Source organism: Sander lucioperca, chromosome 9, assembly GCF_008315115.2.
Source record: "Sander lucioperca isolate FBNREF2018 chromosome 9, SLUC_FBN_1.2, whole genome shotgun sequence".
In the NCBI taxonomy this organism is placed as follows: Eukaryota; Metazoa; Chordata; class Actinopteri; order Perciformes; family Percidae; genus Sander; species Sander lucioperca.
The window spans coordinates 28,142,226-28,162,753 of record NC_050181.1 but is presented as its reverse complement, the minus strand read 5'-3'; the positions used below and the strand labels follow the sequence as shown (position 1 = coordinate 28,162,753).

Below are 20,528 nucleotides of genomic sequence, written 5' to 3'. Positions count from 1 at the left end.
GAATATAGATGATATTTCCATTATTTCCATTATCTTCTTTTTAATGATAGATGAACACTTAAAAATAAAATAAAACAAAAATAAAACAAAAAGAGGACTGGCTGGTACACAATATTTTCCTGCCTCCCCTTTTTCCTCCTCCCTCTCTTACCTTCTCATCTCAGAGCTGTTCTCTCTTGTTTCACACTGTTCTGACCTGTAGTCCTTCATGAGCACAGATGAATAGCCCTGCCTGTACAACCATAATTAGAGCAGAAAATTTTATCTGCTAATGTGTTTGGCTAGGTACTCACTGTGCACATACACCAGCTTCCAAGCCGTCGACAGAGGTTTATGAAAAAGAGCACAGTATGAATCACATTTCAGTGCTTCTAGGCTGAAGAGCCTCTGCACTTAACGGCACTTCAGCGTCCCTCTCGCTGCTGCTGATGTGAATTGTTGCCTTAACAACAAGGGCTTACATGCAGGTATTGTATATTTCTGATACATTGTGGAGCACTTTTATAATCTAGTAAAACTCACAAGTAAACAACTCTACTTCACCAGTACATAGGGGTAAAAAAACCAGCAGCACACAAAAGCACACACTCAAAAGCCTCTCAGCAGTTTTTTCTCTGTTTGGTTGCAACAACTACCAGTTGGGCCTCACGTCACATTGCCATGTTGTGATGAAGTAGGCTCTGGTTGTGATGAGCAACTGATCTACAACACACATTGAAAAACACATACTGTAATTGTTTATACCATTTAAATAGTCAATTTCACCAGGTGTACATTCAAATTAGTGCATGTTCAAACGTTAGTCTGTATGTATACATTTTCTGTGGAGGAAATTTGAAAAGGTAACACCAAGAGAGGACAGTGAAAGAGTTGTTGTTGTGTCTTGGCTGCCGTGCTGTGTTGCCGATGTGTGGAAGAGAGATTCGCTGGATACTGTTCTTGATTATAAAAAGGTTTATTACATCAAAGATTACAGCATCCATTTACAGGTCCTGCAGAACCTGGAGAATACACCGCCAATATGCATCCTTATTCTAGCTTTACATTTCACAGCTTATATGGGATAGCTTAGGTAACATGTTAGATAACATATGGAACATTCAAGTTGACATAGCATAGGTTAGTGTCCTCTTCAGGGGCTTCCTATAGTTCGTTAACCCCTCAGCATCCAATCTCAGACCCGTCTTTTAAACATCCCATCGAAATCACGCCACTAAGAGGTTAATTATTACTCCCTGTACTGCCACAGTACCCATAATGAACGTTCTTATTATGACTTAGCACATTTGAGCTTTATACAGACATTAAACCTATAAGTCCATCAGATACTACATTGTTTTGTCACTGTCATTTTTTCCTGTAAAGCAGTATTTTTTGTGGAATTTTGTAAACTTGTAACGTGATGGTTTTCAGCGCTGTACAAAATGAAGCACCCGTTTCTAAGTGAAAACAGAGGTTCGTTGAACCTTCTGCTGCATACTATATTTCAACTTCCATTTAGCCTTATGTGCATGTTTTAGTATTTGCAGCATTTCTATATTTGGAACACTGCTCCTTAATGTTCCTTAATGCATTTTGTTCATTGGGTCCACTGTAATAATAATGCCCATTTAATGATGTAAAAAAAAAAAGTTGACTCAATTGAAATGCACTGTGGCATTACATCCCTCAGATACATGTAATTATGCCCCTACAGTTCCTCTCAGCAGCTCCTAATATTACATTAAGGACAGTTGGTCGTGTCTTACCATGAATCGGTGTGTTAATGGCTGATTGACGCTTGGTGTCGAGCAAATGAGGTCTGAGCTGGGTGATGCTGTTGCAAAGACCTGAGGCTCACTGTAATTGGAAATGACAGGGTAGATGCTGTGGCAGAGAGGGTCATCTGTCTGCACACACACACACACACACACACACACACACACACATACTTTCTCATATTACACCTCTTTCCCTCTGTCTTTTTTCTGATTCACTCGCGGCCCGGTTGTAATTAGTGGCATAGGGTACTGGTCACATATAATGCCGCTAATTGGACTGACAGGCACCATTACCCAGAGCTAATCACCATTCTCTGGGTAACGAGGCGTCCTGGCCCTCTGACCACTAGCTGCTAGCAGGATCCATATCACAACGCCATAGCTCAGAGAGTCCTGCTACACCAATTAACCAGCTAAACTCACTGACTCACATAGTCTGCTTTACCACATTTGTAGGTGGTGCTTTTGAATTGGGTATCCTAAGAATCCTTAAGGAAGACACTAACCTCATCCCTACCTGTACCGTTTAACAGACTCTGTGTTCGCATGGCTGTAATGGGGATCGTTGTCCCCCATTTAACTTTGTGTTGCTAACAGGAGCCGCCTCCTTCTGTACCTAGTGTTAGTCAACTGCACCAGGCTGCTTCTCGTCTCATCATCCTTCCTCTGACATGATGAGGCCTTTAAGAGCCTTACGTATAAATAAATGCATCTGGCTCATCAGTGCCTCCAGGCTGGCCAACCTGAGTGCAGCAGCCTTTGAATGAGAGAGAGGAGAGAGAGAGGGGAGGGGTGAGGATTGCTGTCAGGAGTGAAGGCAGTAACCTGAACATGGCTGAACAGGAACAGAGAGAAGTTTTTTTTTCAGCTTTCCACATCAGGAGGCTTTCATTTTCGTGCCCATTAAACATGACCTGACTTTAATTGCATTCGCAAGCCTCTCGACCAGACCTCATTTGAAATTAGGGTATTGTAGCCCTTTTCTACAATGCTTGATTTAGCTTGGGCTGTCTTGTAACATTTTCCCAACATTCATAACACGACACAATGTTGGAAAAACGCATCACATTTAACCTACAGACATCGTTGCCATGGTGCCGGTGAGTGCAGCAGCCGTAGTACCTGCTCCGTCTGTTTTTTTCTGTTTTTTTTACTAAATCTACTAATCCAACCTGAGCTATGTCACCTATATATGACAAAAAGACACTTTTAAATATACGGGACTCATGCCGTCTCCCTGGAAGTTTCACTCCCGATCCAACCTGGCCCAGCGAGATTGTGAGGAGAGCCAACAACAACGGATGCGCTAGCAACCGGTCACGGAGAAGGCCTAGAGGTGAAGGCAGGCATCAGAAACAGGCTGAGGAACAGGGCACACCGCACACCACTGCCCAGCATCCTGCTAGCTAACGTCCAGTCAATAGAAAACAAGCTGGACGAGCTCAGAGCCAGAATTAAATACCAGAGGGACATGCGAGACTGCAACATCATCTGCCTCACTGAGACATGGCTAACACCCTCGATACTGGACCATGCAATTCAACCAGCGGATCACCTCTCAGTTCACCGCATGGACAGAACGAGAGAGTCCAGAAAGTCGAGGGGAGGAGTCTCTTATTAACCACCAGGCTGAACATCGGGATGCTGCTGTCATCGTAGCCGGGGATTTTAACAGTGCTAACCTGAAGAGAGTCAGACCTGACCTTAGGCAGCACATCACATGCCCCACCAGAAGAGAGAGAACCCTGGATCACTGTTACTCACCCTTCAAGAAGGAGCTTCTTCCCTCAGCTGTCCGTCTGCTCAATGAGAACTAGCTAGCCCCCCACCCACCACCTCATTTTCTCGTGTTGTATATATTACTATTTTTATGGATTTTATTGTTTTTATTGAGATGGAACAGGTATACAATGAATTTCACTGCACATTGTACTGTGTATGATTGTGTATGTGAAAAATACATTTAATTTGATTTGATTTGATTTTGACATGAGAGTGGTATCAATCTTTCTCTCAGCAAAGAAGTGAATATGCGTATTTCCCAAAATGTTAGCTTTGATATTGACCAGCTGGACTTCCGTTTTAATGTCAGTAGGTTGATGTCAGTTGCATCAATAATACTTAGAATGATTTAATTACTTTTTCATTATGTTAAAGAAGAGCATATTGCCTCTTCTCTGCTTCTCCTCCATTTGTTTTCTGCTTGGAGTGGATCACTACACGGCCAGTATGGACAGGAGGAATGATTACAGCAACCGATATGGGCAACAAACATATGGGCATGTAAGTATTTCATTTGAAAACTTGACTTGAAAAAAGAAATCACAGAAAATTTCTCCTTAAAGTGTCTCTGTCTGTCTATTCAATTTACTAAACACCTGTGTCTATAACAACCACTTTGTCACTTGTGTGTGTGTGTGTGTGAGTGAGAGAGTGAGAGAGAGAGAGAATTTCCAAGCTGCTGGTAGAGAAATGCACTGCATTGGGGGAGCAGGTGAACAAGCTGCCTTTCAGCTTTTTTAGGATCATTGACACACGGGGGAAGGTAGAGGCCATGTCTGTAGAGCTGGAGAGCAAGAAGCTGGTGGCCGTGTTCCAGAGACATTGACAAGTACCTGTCTGTCATTGTAAAGCTTAAGACAGCTAACAAGCAGCAGAAGATAAGACTTGGATAGTACCTTGCCATGTTAGCCTTTACATGAAATCCTCGGTGTCGCATCTAAAATACAAATTGTTTTCGCCACCTTTGGCTGTTCTACTTTTTTATCAAACACCCTATGACCTTTGTGGCAAAGTTAGAGAAAGAAGACTATGCTTTTTAAACAATATGACAAGACAAAATATATCATTGCATAGCATTGCATTGGTTACTATGAAGAACGTATCATGTGCTGCTCATAAAAAAGTGATCACAGGTTTGGTGATCCGCTGACTTCTCCTCTAGCACCACAATGAGGTTGACAAATGCAGTTTTGAGTGAAATGTCTCAATAACTGCTGGATGGATACATGGGCATTCATGTTCCCCACATGATGAATTGTAATAACTTAAGTGTTCCCTTAACTGTTTATCTCTTCGAATCTGTGAGTCTTTGTCTCATGTTTAAGGAGAATCCTTTCATCATTCAGAAAGACAAGTCTTACGCATACAATCATGAATCGCAAACGGATTGTCCTTTTCAGAGGTAGTTAAAGAAGCTAAAATGTGGCCAGCTGATTTTATTAATCTCTAAATATCTGGCTTTCTTTTTTACCAAAACAAACTTCATAAATTAGAATCTGACTCAGCAAGAACTATACCCTCATCCCTTCACCTTTTTTCTGTCCTTTTTCTGTCCTTTTTTCATCTAGTATGAAGTCTCTGAATAAATAGAACATGATCAAGTCCCATGGCTGTCCAGGCCATCATGATCTTCCAGGGCAAAGAGCCCACCTGGGCGGAGGCCAAGAGCCAGCTGGGGGAGAGACAGCAGCAGGATGATGGGATGAATAAGGGAAGGAAATTAAAGGAGAGATGCAGGGAGACAGAGCCATTTGGCCCTGGCAGAGAAGGAGATTGGGAGCTGTGGCAAAGAAACAGTGTGTACAGTTACACCACGTATAGAGAGAAACCAGGGTGAACTACTGTATTTTCTTTATCTTGTTACCTAAAGGATCATTTATATTTGATATTTATTTTTTTCTATCTTCATTTCCATAGATTGGTTGAATTGTTTAATTGAGGCCATTATCTCTGTAGGAGTAGAAGCAAATTTGTTATCTGAATGATTAGGATTGCTTTCATTGAACTTTTCACCTATGCAATTGTTGTTGTAAATGTGAGTTGAGCTTTGGAATATTGGTGCAATTGTATAAGCTGTACCCAGTTCCAATTTTCATTTAGGAAGAACTGATCTGTCAGTTTATGAAAGACAGCAAAACAAGAGACTTAAAAGCATTTAAGTCCCAATGCATTTGTTATGGGTAGCATAAGTTACCCTTAATGCCATACCTTTCTCTTTACACACCTCCCAGATGTCTGACATATTTGTCTTGTTCTGCTTGTGTTTGACACCTAACACTTTTGAATCTTTTAAAGTGCTTCTTTCCTCCCCCGATGTCTGTGGATTGGAACCACATTCATTTTCATTTGGCAATACTTATTTGTTATTGTGGCTTTTCAAAGAGGATTACAGCAGGTGGAAATTCCCTATAAAGAAGTTAAGATTCAAAGTCACACATTCACAATAATACCTCCCTTAAGTTCATTTTTTAATTTGATGCTGCTTACAAAGGAAGATATGTGATTTGTGGAAAATAATTATCTTGAGTGCTGTCAAGTATAATGACGTTTGCTAGCGTACAGGTGAAATGTCTCCCCTCTGACTCACTGAGCTAAATTTTCATCTTGATGATCACAGTCCTGTAACGGTAGAGCCGTTGGAAAAAACATAAAAAGACATAAAACACAAAGCAGCTCGATGATTTGGGGAAATCACAAGGAAGGTCACAAAACAAGAAAACATTTCTCAGATTAGGAAATTAATCAAACTGATAGTTATAAAAGAAAGTAACAGCGAAAAAAGAATATTTCCCCCAGTCTGTGTGCCCTTGAAATGTATCGTGAGTGAGGTAAACGTAATCAAAATGTTCTTAAACTTTGACAAAGACAATATGTTAGGTTGAATCCAGAATCAGCCAGAACCAGTTAGATCATACGGTAAATAACACATACATGCACACACACCTATGTACAGTAACTGCCCCTTGGTGCTCTCTCTGTCTGCCCTCTCCTTAAGTATGTTAAGATAAAGATCCCAACTTCTCCAGGGTTCAGTTTCCTGTCTAAGGCCATGGCAGTGAGGGACTGGAGCATTCAGCCCTCTAACACATTCTCTATTGAGTCACCGGACAGTACATTTAAGTTGTCATTAAAGGTCTATTGACTGAGATCAGCTGTAGTCCAGTGAGCACACTTTAAAATTAAGCAAACAGAATATCCCCTGTTGCACTCTGGGCGACTTTGGCCTTGCTGCATTTGTTGTTAACAATACGACTTAACTGATATCACACAATTTGCAGCGAAGCAAACAGAGGTGCATAGTCCTCCACATATATACTCGAATATTCTGCCCTTCTGAGTGACAGCAAGTAGGAGAAGTGAACAAAACATGTTTAGCTTTTATTATTATATAACTTTTATAGTGTTTCAGTGCAGTGTTTTTTTTGTGAAATCATTGTGCTACATTCAGCTTTGTTTTTCATCTATTGCTATTGTGTACTCAGTGTATTAAGTGTTCTACACAAACATAAGTTGCTTTGATCATGTTACTGTATGTTGCGTTCTCCCCTTTCAAGATGGCAGCTGATGATGGACCTTCAAGGCCAAGCTGAAGTGGAGATGAAATCAGTAAGTCTTGGCTCAGCCAGTCTGCTAAATTAGCTGATCTCTACATTACTATTGATCTGTCTCTATACTGTTGCAAAGTTTCATTTCTGGAGCAAAAACATGGACATTTAAGTGTCCACATAGGAAATGCAGGGAATTCTTTTCAAATTGGACACTTCAAATTAGAATCTAACTATACAAATGTGTCTGTGGCAAACACATTTTTGTATTTTACATTTGTTTTTTTTGTTTTTTTACATTTGTTGCAGTTGATGACCGTTTTCATCCAGTGTTGTACATTTAGAAGCATGGGTAAGGTATACACAGAGGATACTGGGTGACGACTTGACATTTCAACAAGAAGTTAGTTGAGATTAAATGGAATGAGAAATGAATGAATTAATAGACTTAGTTATGAATGGGTTCCACAGTTGTAATATGGAAACAATTATGTAAGTGTACTGTATGTGTGGAGTGGAAGCAGCTTTTTAAAAGCAGTAATGTTCATTAAAATAGAATGCAAAGTAAAATTTGTCTTCCCATTGTTGCTACTGGTTGATAGTGTCAATGAACGTGTGTTAAATGTACATGCAAAAGTTAAAAAGCCTTTATTATCATGGCTATGCCATTAAACTGTTGGGGAATCCATTCCCTTTATGTGGACTGCTTTGTGTTACATTAGTCAGACCCAACAAGCACTCCCCCCTTGTTTTTCATGACATGTACAACTCAATTTTTGTCCCCTGTAGGCCAAATATATGTCTGTTTGCCTCTGGCTGCATATTTCCATCGACTTCCTATGCATTTCTTGCAAGCTTTAAATGTTGCTTTGCTAACCAGTAGGTAGCAACAAATAGAAAACTTGGAGCAGTTGAGAGCTTTTACAGAATGCTTTGTGCAGGGAACGGAAACTGCTGCAGCTTCAATCCATTGATATAATTGTGGGGAACCATTACTCGTTTGCCACTCTAGGCAATCACTAATGTTGCCTCTGCCACTGGTTACCTCCCATGTTCTTTCACCACACTCTCTCTCTGTAAAGCAGTTTAGCCTCAAACATTAACAGGTTGAGGAAAGTAATCAATGTATTGAAAACATGTTGCCAGACATGAGAACACGAGCCTGTATAGACACATTTATAATGGAAACCAGATTGTCTTAAGCTGTTATTTGCATTGTAGTGAAGTCCATTACGGTCATATTTGAGGACGGCTCCTAAAATTTGAAGGGATTTACATTGACTGGATATCAGATAAGCCATTAGTAGAGGAAAGCCAGAGAAAGCTACAAAGATGGTTTATATGAGCTAATATATCCTTCCAGTTTTCCAAAACTATACTGCGACTTTTTCTCTCTAAACTTACCTCTTTTCCTGCATGTGTGTCTGTGTGTGTGCGTGTGTCTGCGTTTGTGTGTGTGTGTGTGTGTGGGGGGGGGGGATTTTATTTCCTCTCTAGTCGGTAGCTGCATTTACATGAAGCAGTTTATTTAAATTGAATAAGAGCTCAATCAAAATAACAAATGCCTCATTGCATCAAATTAGCTCATTACGAAATTCTGAATTTTAAAATGGTTGGTTTAAATATTTTACAATTTGTGTCACATAGTGTAATTTCCAATAATTTAAGCATTAGTTTGCTTGAGGTAAATTGCTGAATGTGATGGCCTTATGCATGACAGATTTATGATTACTGAGTGTGGGGCAAGAAAACAGGACACTTTAAAGGCACAAACTGGGATCCAAATGTAAAGAAAGGTGTCATCCGACTACCAAAATTAAAGATTGAACTCTTCTGTCACTCTCAAATTGATTTATAGGTCTCTTAACATTAGAAACTACATCTAACTTGAACTTTTATGATGCTGTCGCTGTTTAGGTAACAAACGCAAAACAACCCTGGACCCTGAAGTACTACAATATGTGCATATTCCTTTAGGTCCTGAATGTGTCGTCTGAGAGAGAGAGAGAAAGAGAGGTGGCTGGACTATCAAAGAGAGAGAGTGAGAGGGCAAAGGAGAATGAGTTAGTAAGTCACCTAACTATTTTTCCATCCTGATCTTTAGGTCATCGTCGTTCTCATACACCTCCCTCTTTTCAAAAGGTCCATCTCCACAAAACCTTGCCTCTCTATACTTTCTTTTCTCTGGCCATTTTCTTCCTAGTGGGTGCCTTTCAGACAGTTTCTTCCTCGTTGGTCTTTCTGCCCTTTCATTCTCTCTAGGTCTTTGCTCTGCTTCATTGCTCCCACTTCATTCAGCTGCCAGTTCACAATGTAGCCACAGCGTGACATTTAGGGACAATTGAGTTGTGGCAGTTATAGATTGCGACTGCAGCGCTTCAGAGTGATGTATTTGTCTAATAGCCGAGTCGTCTGTTCCTTCTGACTTGACAATAATCAATGACCCTCTCTGTGTCTTTGTTCATCTATATATACATCCATTGTGGTACAAGTATAACTTCAACTCTCGTAAAATACAACAAAATTCATTTTAAGAACACATTTACCCAAAATATATGAAATGAAAATTAACACACAGAGACAAACCCTGCTGTGCTGTACATCAGCCTATCACTATGGATTATTCCTCATTTCAGCTCTTTCTGGTAAACCCAAAATATTTGACTTTTTCAGTACTTAAGCAAACACAGTAGTAAAAGGCATTTTTTCAATTATTCTTTTTGTCACCATTGTACATATGTTTAAAACATATGTAAACAACAAACACACCATCATTAAGATCAACTTGCTACCAGAGAGGTGAGGTGTGAGGATGAAGGGAGTATAGCTGAAACTAACGATTATTTTCATTGTTGATTAATCTGTTGATTCTTTTCACGATTAATCAGTTAATTGTTTGGTCTATAAAATGTCAAAAGAGTGTGAAAAATGCCCAAGATGACTTTCTCAAATGTCTTGTTTTGTGCACAACTCAGATATTCGGTTTACTGTCACTGCGGAGTGAAGAACCTAGAAAATATTCACTTTTAAGAAGCCGCAATCAGAGAATTTTTTCATAAAATATGACCAAACCGATTATTAGATTATCAAAATAGTTGGTGATTCATTTAATAGTTGACAATTAATCGATTCATCAGCTCTCGAAGGCAAAGAGGGAAGGTGAAAATGAAGGGATTGGAAAAAGTTGCAGAGAGGACCAGAAGAGGGCAGAAGAAGAGAAAAGGTTGCGCAAATAAGTGGAAAGAAAAGCAGGAGAAGGAAGTGGGTGAGGAGAGGTTCTACAGGATATTAGCCAATCCTTAACAAAATGTGTGGATGACTTATCTGGGTAGTTAAATGCTTGTTAAATGTTATATTTGTGGTAATCTCATAATTGTATCATGTATATATGCATATGATTTGGTTATATTTTTCCCTGCAGTGCTGGTCTAGAACAGTAACTAAAAATGCTCAAATGTATATGTGGCCACTATTGCACACTTGTGCTGACTGTGACATCAGAGTTATTGCTACAAAGATTAATAAGTGGTAACTGGATGCAAAGAGGATAGAACATTTGTTTCTCTTTCCATGTCAAGTATATATATATATATATATATTTATTTATTTATTTTTTTTATATGATATATTAACAATGGGTCAACTCTCTGTGTGGGTGTGCGTGCGTGCGTGCGTGCATGCATGCTCTGTCAGATCAGAGAATGATAAGGCACGTTATGTATGAATATGTGTGCATACTGGATTAGGTAGAGAGCAGCATAATTGATGGTATTTGTTCATTTTACCAAAAAGCTGCATCTTATACTTCGGCTATGTGGCAGCTCTGAAGTTTTTTGATTCTGGGAACCAGTCTGATAGTGATGCTGATGATTTGTCTATAGCTCTGAATCGTATTGGATTGATGCGGGGAGATACAGAGGAAGATGGGACAAAGTGGGGGAGTATAGGGAGATGAGGATCTTAGTAAGAGACAGTAGGAGATGGGACAGGGAAAGATGAAGGGGGAAGAGAGATGAGCATTTAAGGGGTAGGAGAAAAGAAGAGAAATGAGATGAAGGAGGAGGGGGAAAAATAGATGAATAAGTGAAGGAGGACAGTGGGCAAGGGATGGCAGAGAGCCATAGCTGGAGGACGTATGTGGAAGGAAGAGGGATGAGAGAAGAGAAAAGGTGGGGAAAGGGGGACTAATTGAAATGAAAAGGAGTGCTGAGGTCAGTAAATAACTAGTTTAAAAAGCTAAGGACAGAGACAAAGTGGAAGGGGAGAGCTGAAGAAGGACCAGGAAACATTTCATAATAAATTTGTAATACATAAATTTATTTCTCAAGACAAATGAAGACTCTGTACTCACATGGTGCTCTGCTACAGAGTGGTACATTGCACTTTTTTATAGACTGTATAGACAACATAAAACATTAATTCACTTGTGAATTGTTATACAGACTTTGAAAAAAACAGTAGGAAATATTGACACAAAATGAAAAGGACATGCAAAGTCTGCAACCCAAGAATACAGACCAAAGATTCCAAAGAGAATAACTATTTAACACAACTGGGTATTGTAGGAGTGCACTGTGGAGGTTGAGAGTAGACTCGAGCAAAGACTAATTTCCACTGCAGCGATGGTGACGGATGGACTAAAGGAACCTTATTTTACCTCATACATTTTTTATTCCTAGATCCTCAAAACTATTAGCTGCTTCCCCTTTGTTTCTTTTCTCTGCCTCTCTACCTTTCTTTCTTTACCCTCACTCAACCTCTCCTGAGCTCTCTGCTGGGATCAAACTTTTAGCTCCAACTTTGTTCTAAGTCAGCGTCTTCTTAAAATTACAGGGAAAGCTTTGGCACTATCAGTAGACCCTAGGCAATACTAATGACCAAACTGCATGTACAATGCATGCACTTGTGTTATAGCACTACATGCTCCATTAGTATCTACAGTACATGTCTGGGGGAAATTACAGTATCAGGCAGTAATATTGTTTTGTGACCCTGGATTAGATTTGCCTTAGTTTGGGTTATTTCATTGTGGTGTTATTAAATATTCAGTTTACCTTTTCTTTGGGGTGGTTTGTATTGGACTGGGCTGTGTAGCTGTGTTCAGTTTGGTTGATTTAGCCTTAGGTTTGGTCATGAAAAAACAAACTACCAAATATACAGTAATATAAGCAGTCAAAATTGAAAACCTAAAAGGTTTATTGTTTTAGATTGCAGAAAATGTCATGTCACAAACGGCGGCCCCTTTGATGAGGAAGATTTACGTGAATTATGACTTAAAGGTGCCGTAGGTAGGATTGTAAAGATCCAGGACTTAGCCAACAAATTTGAACATCGACAACTTCTCCTGCCTTTCCGCTAAAGCCCAAAATGGTCTCCTAAGCCCCTCCCCCCACTAGAGAGAATGAATGCGTGTGCATGAGCAGTGATTGACACGCAAATCGCACTACCTATGTAGGTGGTGCCAGAGGAGCCAGATTTCTTTTTTAAATTACCTGCTTCATGTAGTTCTACTCGAACATAGGGTCAGTTTCAGCAAATATGACAGAAAGTTAGTTTTATAAGTCTTACCTACTGCACCTTTAACTCTGTAGGGAGAAAAGAAGAAAAGAGGTAATAGGAAATTAAGAAGTTTCAGATATAACCTTAGAACTGTGGAGCATAACTTGTATCATTTGATCTTGGAAACATGGTATAATGTGCCTTTACAGTTACAGAACATTCAGTGTATGTTTGGAGCTATGGTAAGCGGAATAAAATATGCCTTTAGAAGAGGTACATGTCATTCTAGGACACTGGTTCCCAACCTTTTTTTGGCTTGCCACCCCCTAAAATGAAGAAATGTCTAGTTGGAGACCCCTTATTACTGGTTGCATATGTCAGTGAGTTATGTATACTTCAACCAATTGATTTTTGTGCTTGGTTTTATTTGAATAATTTTTAGAGGCCTGATAAAAAAAAGCAAAAATTAAAGGAGAATACTAACAGGATTATGTTGGGTCTTTTTTTGTTTTTTATTTGTTTAAATTAATTTACCTGCTCAGATTGCTGTTGTGGGGTTCCTGCCCCCCCAGGTTGTGATACTGACCTAGGAGACATATAGTGATTCTTTGGCATTACTGTATGTAACGCAGTGTGTGTATTCATCCTCTGCAGATACACGTGCCATGGTCTGTTGGAGGTCCTCAAACTGCTCTTCAGCTTCCAGATGCGTGCAGGCCTGGATTAATCAGTGTGGTGCCCACACTCAAAGTGCCTCCCTCCTCCTACTTTACATGTAAATCAGTCAAATGTAATATGGGTATAAATACCATATATTATCAGTTATTCTTACATACTTTTTTTTTTCTACAAATTTCACGTTTGATTTAATGTTGTGCCCATAGTGTGTTTTAGTCAGGTTTATTCAGCACTGCAGATTGGCTGGTGCCCCTGGGCGCTCGCCCAATACCATATATGGATAATCTGGTCCAGGATGTGTGCCAACTCAACATGGATGAGTCCAGCTTCTTCCTCTGAAGGAGGACTCGTAAGAAAACACAGAACACACGCAAACATCTTGCTTTCATCTTATTAATCTCATCTCATTATATCTTAATGCCCCAAAAGGAATTCCACTGTAAATTCAAATTTAGATTTGTGAAGAAGTTATGCTTCCCCTCAAATACACCCTCTTCATTTATACTGTTTTTTTCTGAAGTAGTATGTGTCACAGCCATTAGAATATAACTTTTATACACTTTACTTTTTGTGCCAGTGGATTTCTATCATAGAGCTGGATAAACTGCCCAACTTACACTTACATGTACATTTCTATCCACTTCCCTCAAACCCTGGGAACCTTTGCTTTACCACCAGGTTTGTCTGTGTTGTTGGAGTTTTTTTGTTTTGTTTTACTGCTGCTACAAGACAGGTATAAAGCTGGGGGCTATTTCACAAAACCTAGATAGCGGATTAAGCTGGGATTTCCCAGTCGTCCTGGCTCAATTTAGCCTTGACTCAGTTTCACAAAAGCAGAGGCACCATGGAGATTTATTCTGCTCCTGACCAGGCTAACAGCCAGGATTTATAAATCCTGGGGCCTTTTCTGTTCACTCAGCAGTGTTTTTTACCTTATTGTTATAGCCTGCACTAAAATACAACAGGTGCATATTGCTGTTCAGTTAAGCAAGTTATTATTTAAGTTGTGACCATTATTTTTAAGAATTATTCCTGTGACAGTCATCGTTACTGTTATATTGCTGTAGGAAAACTGCTGTTCACATATTGTTGTTAGAAGTTTGATGGATATATTATGGCAGTTGTTGAGATAATTAGAAAAGGTTGATGAGATTGCAAATGTGTTTTAAATGAAGTCTGTTACTAAGGGCAATACATCAAATGCTGTACATGTGTGTTTCTATAGTGGACCAATGCACCTTAAATTATTTTAGCTGATACATTTTTTTGTATTCTTTAACAATAAAGGATCATGTTTGTTCCTCTTCCATGTGCATTGTATTAGGCATTCTTAGCACACAATTTGTGTTTTCCAGTAAACTGGGACTATAATTTGGGAGGATTGTACAATTTTAAGAACATATCCTAATTGTACAATCCTCTCAAATTATAGACTTAGTTCACTGGACCAGTAACTATATAGTGTTGTAGGCTACTGTACATTCATGTAACAACAGGGAGAGGACAATGGTTTTTGACCTTATATTTAGCTTGGGGGAAAATAACTGATGAATATACTGTTACATTCATGTTTACAGTGTGCACGGACTTTGTCACTTAATTATCTTTATAGTTTTTAGATTTTAGAGTCCAATTTCTTCAGTGTCTTTATTTTATATGTCCATATATACGTACGAGGGAGCAAAGCATGTAATATGTAAAGAAGGAAACTCGGCATGGCAAATAGCAGAATGACTGAATGATAGTCTAAAAATATACAATTACCAACTTAACTGAAACCATTCAATGAGTCACTTGTCATTTGCAAAAACGCACAGTTGTACACTTTGCATTAAAAGCAAGCAGTGGAACTTAGGTAATTTATATTTTAGCCCATGAGAGAGAGAGGGAGAAACAAGAGTGAAATAGATATTTATGCATAGCGTTGTAAAAAATTGATCTTCATGGTAAATTTCCTGATTAAAATTATCTTCTGCTTACTTTTAAGGCAAAGAGTACAACTGTTAATTTGTGCAAATGATTAGTAACCTAATCCTTGAATGGTGTGAATATGACGGTTTCAATTCAGAGCAGTGGTCAGTTAATGTATATATTTAGGCTACTTACACATTCAGTCGGTTTGCGATCGTCTGCTGTGTTTCTTTATTTTTTTATTATTATTTTTTTTAACAAATAATGTGTTTCATGTTGTCATACTTCCACAAGAAGCTGCCGCTCACTCTGTATAAAGTATGTACAATGCGTATTCTCCATTTTAGCATTAGTAAATCTGTGATCCACCTCGTGGTCTGTTTAGGAAAGCCGTGAACGCGCATCTATCCAAATTATTTCATCCTGGCTCGACCTAGTCTCCTCCTCAGCCTGGCTTGGCCGTCGTGAAACGCACCTATCCAGGCTGCACAGATTACACTAGGTGAAGCCTCACTTTATTGGTTATCCTGGATTTATAAATTCTGCTTTTGTGAAACTGCTCCCCGGTGTATGAGTGCTTGAGAAAGGCAGCTTGTGTGTGTTGGTGTCTTGATAATGCGTTTCCCGCGATGTACTGAAAAGTTTCAAGGTTTTTGCTTGACAATTGAGAACAGCTGTATTCTTTCTGTATTTGATTGAAAAAACAGCCAGTGTGTATATAGTATACCCTGGTGATGATTACATGTATTCTCCTCTGCTTTTTCTGACAACTGAGGATCTATTCATAGCTGCTTGACTGAAGGGAGAAGAGAGTGTGTCCGTTTGTAGATATGTCACTCACTTCCATTGCTTTATTCCATCAGTGGGAATTCAAATTGACAAAGTTGAGCTCAATATTAATGTGATCACAGGAGGATTTTGCTGCTGCCAAGATTTCTTCTCCCCTCAGTTTAGAATTGAGTCTAGGTTTATGTAGCTCATTTAATTAACTCCTTACCTTCCTTATATTATGTATTCCCTACCCTTTAGTTAGTTAGTTACTTAGTTTCTTCTCTGTAATTGCTCGCTTGCCCTCTCTTGCTTTACAACACCTTATCCATCCATTTTCCCTTATTATCCATCCACTTTCCCTTATTTCCCAACTGCCCTCGGTCACCCCTGAATTCCCTTCTTCTTTGTTGCTCCTCCTTCTTGGTAATTGGGAGAATAGCTGTAATGAGCTGCAAAGGATGTTGAGAGCCCCTTCTGTGTCATTGTTTATTGTTATCACTTTGTGGAGCCGCCTGTTTTCTACTGCTCTACAAGCTGTGAGTGTCAGCTGTTATCCCATCTATCCCTGTCGCTTCTTATGTCTTTATCTTCTATCCATTTGACCGCCTCTCTCTCTCTCTCTCTCTCTCTCTCTCTCTCTGTCTGACTGAGCCCACCCACATTCCACCATAGGCCCTATTTGATGGCTAAGATGGCCACCAGAGACTGAGGCGATGTCGCAATTGTGCTGTAATTCTCAGCTGTTGAGTTTAAATTGAGAACTAAATCTGTTTTGAATTTCATAAAGCCTATGACATTGTTTCAATTATCTGTCAAGTGAGTTACATCTCGTTGGCTCACCTATTTTTTTTCTTCTTTGCTGACTCTACTCTCTCTGTCCTATCCCCATTCACCAGCAGGACTCCTCTGATCCTTGTTCTCCAGATATGAGCAAAGACTTCCATGCTCTCTCTCTGGGTCAGGGACAGGCCCCCATTGCCAAGAGCATGATAGAGGGCTTCAAGAATGGTAAGACACCATCTTTGCTTTGGTTCCTCTGTCTCCGATTTGTTCTGTTGCTTAGCAGTGTTGTTTTTTTTTTCCAGTGTCATTTGCGCTTGACAAAGTGCACAAAATCCTTGATGACTATTTGATTGATTTGGTTTATTTAGATGAATCTTTCACTCACTGTATCGACCCCACTGTTTCCCTGCTCGCTCATGCTCATCAGCATGATTTGCAGCTATTTATTATACCAGTGGAGGCCTGGCTGTCAGTTTCTATGCTTTGTTGCCTTTCAGACACGCCTCTTTGCAACTAGGGAAATGTCACTGTTATACATCAAGCAATTTTTTTGTTTGGGGAAGTCAATTTTTATTGTCTTTTCTTTGATTCATTTTTACCCTTCCATGTCCTCCCTCTTCTTTGCCTTAGGTGCATAACAGTCGCAACGGCCTGGGTACAAATGGCACACAACCAACTGCCAACTCCATAGCTACTACCATATAACAATCAATCATCCCATCCCACTGTTATGTTACAGAACACTGATTCTAAAAGTTGTATACTTATTTAATGAAACATGCTTCTGCATACAAACGTTGACCTAATCATTTAAATTAAAACAACACACATGTATGGACTACTTTCTCTATAGTAGCTCAATCAATCAGGTATTAAAAATCAGTCATAATGGACCACCACCTCCTATGAATGTAGTTAAAAGTAGGGTAGCTCATTGTGTCAGGTAGGAAATATCTATCAGAATGGCCTACTTTCTCTATATATGTAGTTAAAAGTAGGGTAGCACATTCTGACAAGTAGGAAATATCTGTCAGAATGGCCTGCTTCCTCTATAAATGTAGTTAAAAGTAGTGTAGCTCATTCTGACAGGTAGGAAATATCTATCAGAATGGACTACTACCAAGCATGCCCTTTTGGGGCCAGTGTGGGCCCACTGCATGCAGAAAAATGGGCCCCGAGTGGGCAGGCCACTGTGGGCCCCGTTACTGTCGTGAAATGTGCATATCTCATTCTGTCAGGTAGGATATATCTATCAGAATGGACTACTACCTCCTCTATAAATGTAGTGAAAAGTAGGATAGCTCATTCTGACAGGTAGGAAATATCTATCAGAATGGCCTTTTTCCTCTAAAAACGTAATTTAAAATAGAGAAACTCATTCTGACAGGTAGGAAATATCTATCAGAATGGCATACTTCCTCTATATATGTATTTAAAAGTAGGGTAGCTCATTCTGTCAGGTGGGAAATTATCAGAATGGCCTACTTCCTCTATAAATGTAGTTAAAGTAGGGTAGCTCATTATGACAGGTAGGACATATCTATTATAATGGTCTACTTTCTCTATAAATGTAGTTAAAGTAGGGTAGCTCATTCTGACAGGTAGGACATATCTATCAGATTAGCCTACTTTCTCTATAAATCTAGTTAAAAGTATGGTAGCTTATTCTCTCAGGTAGGAAATATCTATCAAAATGGACTACTTCCTCTATAAAGGTAGTTAAAAGTCGGTTAGCTCATTCTGTCAGGTAGGAAATATCTATTAGAATGGTCTACTGCCTCCTATAAATGTAGTTAAAAGTAGGGTAGCTCATTCTCTCAGGTAGGAAATATCTATCAGATTGGAGTACTACCTCCTGTAAATGTAGTTAAAAGCAGGGTAGCACATTCTGACAGGTAGGGAATATCTATCAGAATAGCCTACTTTCTCTATAAATGTAGTTAAAAGTAGGGTAGCTCATTCTGACAGGTATGAAATATCTATCAGAATGAACTACTTCCTCAATAAATGTAGTTAAAAGTGGGGTAGCTTATTTTGTCAGGTAGGAAATATCTATGATAATAGACTACTTCCTCTATAAATGGGGTTAAGAGTAGAGTAGCTCATTCTGTCAGGTAGGAAATATCTATCAGAATGGACTACTTCCTCTATAAGTGTGGTTTAAAGTAAAATAGCTCATTCTGTCAGGTAGGACATATATATTAGAATGGTCTACTGCCTCCTATAGATGTAGTTAAAAGTAGAGTAACTGGGGAGAACACGTGACCAGCACCCGCTATGGTTGCAAGAGACTAGAGCTCCTGCACTCGCCTCCGTATTTCATTAAATAACCACGTCTATTACTTTTTCTTCGACGCCAAACCGTTTTGTCTGTTATTACGGTGACTCAGTGAAATGCTGCAGGCACGATGGAGCAGGTCTCGTTTCGCCTAAACTATTTACTCATTCAGAGAAAGTTGCTAGCATGGCAGCGGCTAATGGAGAGGTAGCTGACAGAGCAACTGATGTGAAAGCGTTCTCTAACATGGAGGACTTAATCACTCGGGTCTTGGAGAGGCAGCTAAGTGTGCTTGAATCAGTGATCTACAACGCAGTGAAGGGAGTGTTGGCGGAAATGAATGCCTCGAAGCAGCACATCGGGGCAGAACCTGAGATGCAGGAAATTATGGTATGTGAGCTGGAGCAATCTGACTGTGTCACATTCATACTAACGGTATTTGGGCTACTGAACAGAGTTTGACTGGAGGATGCTGTGTGTAGGTTTTGGAACCAACCTTTGAAGGAACATTTAACCAGACTGTAAGAAATGATTAATTCTGGCTACTCAGGTGTTTATAATATTGTTCATGTTTAACATAAGAATTCACTAGACTTGTTTCAATTAACCTGTGACTTAAGTCAGAAGGTGTAGTTTTGAGCTGGAGTTTTGCGCAAACAGCGTTGTCAGCAAAAATCCGGTAGGGTACTCGAGACATGTATGCGTGTAATTTTTTAAGATGGCTGAGCTTTCAATCCTTTGAGTCAACATCAGTGGGCTAAACAGGCCGATCATACGAGCTAAATTCCTGGACTATTTAAGAAGGAAAAACATAGATGTGGCGCTTATACAGGAGTCACATTTACGTAAAAGAGATATAAATCGTCTACAAAATAAATACTTCAAGGTTGCTGCCTCATCTAGTGACGACACCAAAACCAAGGGCTCCATTGTGTTGCTGTCGCGGAAATGCGCACTCACCGTAGACAAAGGTAGTAAAGACTTATCAGGCAGGATATCTTGGTGGAAAAAGTACTAAAATACGGTACTCAAGTAAAAGTACCAATACTTTGATGAAATATTACTCAAGTACAAGTAAAAAATATCTATGTGAAAAATTACTCAAGTAAAAGTAATAAGTTGTTCATTTAAAATGTACTTTAAGTAAAAGTTACTTAGTTACATTAAAAAAAACTGTAAAACAGGGTGGGGGGGGATCTCTCCAAAACTATTTTGTTTTTCAATAAAGAAAAATCTATACAAATGTATAAACATATATACAAATGTATACACATGTAATAACAACATAACATGTCACACATGACATTTAAAACCCTTGGAAAGGTATAATTTGCAATTTTAGTTCAGACCATCCCATAAAACGTTTTCAAACAATCAATTGAAAGTGAAAGTACCATACATTGTTAGTTCTGAGGGCCATCCTTCTTTTCTTCACAAACATTAACAACAGTTATAATGCAAATCAAGGCCATATCATGTGTTTTGACTCCATAAATGGGTTAGACCCATTAATGTTTACAG

At 39.2% G+C, this 20,528-nt stretch overlaps 1 long non-coding RNA gene across 1 annotated transcript; it reads left to right on the top strand.

The window, feature by feature from the left end:
• The first annotated feature begins 5,341 nt into the window (after positions 1-5,341).
• Positions 5,342-7,463, top strand: LOC116042349. Its single transcript, XR_004103193.2, has 3 exons — positions 5,342-6,597; positions 7,097-7,148; positions 7,397-7,463. It is a non-coding gene; the product is annotated as an uncharacterized LOC116042349 (long non-coding RNA).
• The last annotated feature ends 13,065 nt before the right edge of the window (positions 7,464-20,528 follow it).